A 2,726-nucleotide genomic window follows, 5' to 3' on the forward strand; every position below is an offset into this window, starting at 1 on the left:
AGAAGTCTTCACTTGCTAGTTTAGCTTGTGGACAATGTTTCGTTAGGTAAAGAAGCCAATAGACCAAGTTAAGTTCAAAATTACACGAAACGTGAAAAACTTGTTCATGCATAGAATTGAGCAATCCTAAGGCATGAAAATAGACCGTTATACTCTATTTATTTTTCTTAGAAGTCTTAACTTGCTAGTTTAGCTTTTGGATAACGTTTCGTTAGGTAATGAAGCCAATAAAGCAAGTTAGGTTCAAAATTGCACGAAGCATGAAAAACTTGTCTATGCATAGAAATGAGCATTCCTAAGGCATCAAAATAGACCGTTATACTCTATTTAGTGTTCTTAGAAGTATTAACTTGCTAGTTTAGCTTTCGGATAACGTTTCGTTAGGTAAAGAAGCCAATAGACCAAGTTATGTTCAAAATTACACGGAACGTGAAAAACTTGTCCATGCATAGAATTGAGCATTCCTAAGGCATCAAAATAGACCGTTATACTGTATTTATTGTTCTTAGAAGTCTTAACTTGCTGGTTTAGCTTTTGAACAACGTTTCATTAGGTAAAGAAGCCAATAGACCAAGTTAAGTTCAAAATTGAACGAAAAGTGAGAAACTTGTCCATGCATAGAATTGAGCATTCCTAAGGCATCAAAATAGACCGTTATACACTATTCAGTGTTCTTAGAAGTCTTAATTTTCTAGTTTAGCTTTTGGATAACGTTTCGTTAGGTAAAGAAGCCAATAGACCCAGTTAGGTCCAAAATTGCACAAAACATGAAAAACTTGTCTATGCATAGAATTGAGGATTCCTAAGGCATGAAAATGGACTGTTATACAATATTTAGTGTTCTTCGAAGTCTTAACTTTCTAGTTTAGCTTTTGGACATCGTTTCGTTAGGTAAAGAACTCCCTAGACCAAGTTAAGTTCAAAACTGTACAAAACGTGAAAAACTTGTCCATGCATAGAATTGAGAATTCCCAAGGCATCAAAATGGACCGTTATACTCTATTTAATGTTCTTAGAAGTCTTAACTTGCTAGTTTATCTTGTGGACAATGTTTCGTTAGGTAAAGATGCCAATAGACCAAGTTAAGTTCAAAATTACACGAAACGTGAAAAACTTGTTCATGCATAGAATTGAGCATTCCTAAGGCATGAAAATAGACCATTATAGTCAATTTAGTGTTCTTCTAAGTCTTAACTTGCTAGTTTAGCTGTTGGACATCGTTTTGTTCGGTAAAGAAACCAATAGCCCAAGCTAAGTTCAAAATTGCACGAAACGTTAAAAACTTGTCCATGCATAGAATTGAGCATTCGTAAGGCATCAAAATAGACCGTTATACTGTATTTATTGTTCTTAGAAGTCTTAACTTGCTAGTTTAGCTTTTGGACAACGTTTTGTTAGGTAAAGAAGCCAATAGACCAAGTTGAGTTCAAAATTGAACGAAAAGGGAGAAACTTGTCCATGCATAGAATTGAGCATTCCGAAGGCATCAAAATAGACCGTTATACTCTATTCAGTGTTCTTAGAAGTCTTAATTTTCTATTTTAGCTTTTGGATAACGTTTCGTTAGGTAAAGAAGCCAATAGACCCAGTTAGGTTGAAAATTGCACGGAACATGAAAAACTTGTCTATGCATAGAATTGAGGATTCCTAAGTAATGAAGATGGATCGTTATACAATATTTAGTGTTCTTCGAAGTCTTAACTTGCTAGTTTAGCTTTTAGACATCGTTTCGTTAGGTAAAGAACCCCCTAGACCAAGTTAAGTTTAAAATTGTACGGAACGTGAAAAACTTGTCCATGCATAGAATTGAGAATTCCTAAGGCATCAAAATGGACCGTTACACTCTATTTAATGTTCTTAGAAGTCTTCACTTGCTAGTTTAGCTTGTGGACAATGTTTCGTTAGGTAAAGAAGCCAATAGACCAAGTTAAGTTCAAAATTACACGAAACGTGAAAAACTTGTTCATGCATAGAATTGAGCAATCCTAAGGCATGAAAATAGACCGTTATACTCTATTTATTTTTCTTAGAAGTCTTAACTTGCTAGTTTAGCTTTTGGATAACGTTTCGTTAGGTAATGAAGCCAATAAAGCAAGTTAGGTTCAAAATTGCACGAAGCATGAAAAACTTGTCTATGCATAGAAATGAGCATTCCTAAGGCATCAAAATAGACCGTTATACTCTATTTAGTGTTCTTAGACGTCTTAACTTGCTAGTCTAGCTTTTGGACATCGTTTCGTTAGGTAAAGAAGCCAATAGACCAAGTTACGTTCAAAATTACACAAAGCGTGAAAAACATGTCCATGCATAAAATTGAGCATTCCTAAGGCATCAAAATAGACCGTTATACTCTATTTAGTGTTCTTAGAAGTCTTAACTTGGTAGTTTAGCTTTTGGACATCGTTCCGTTTGGTAAAGATGCCAATAGACCAAGTTAAGTTCAAATATGCACGAAACATGAAAAACTTGTCCATGCATAGAATTGAGCATTTCTAAGGCATCAAAATGGACGGTTATACTCTATTTAGTGTTCTTAGAAGTTTTAACTAGCTAGTTTAGCTTTTGGACAATGTTTCGTTAGGTAAAGAAGCCAATAGACCAAGTTAAGTTCAAAATTCCACGAAACATGAAAAACTTATCCATGCATAGAATTGAGCATTCCTAGGGCATCAAAATAGGCCGTTATACTCTATTTAGTGTTCTTAGAACTCTTAACTTGCTAGTTT

The sequence above is a fragment of the Tripterygium wilfordii genome, chromosome 13 (assembly GCF_013401445.1).
Source record: "Tripterygium wilfordii isolate XIE 37 chromosome 13, ASM1340144v1, whole genome shotgun sequence".
In the NCBI taxonomy this organism is placed as follows: domain Eukaryota; kingdom Viridiplantae; phylum Streptophyta; class Magnoliopsida; order Celastrales; family Celastraceae; genus Tripterygium; species Tripterygium wilfordii.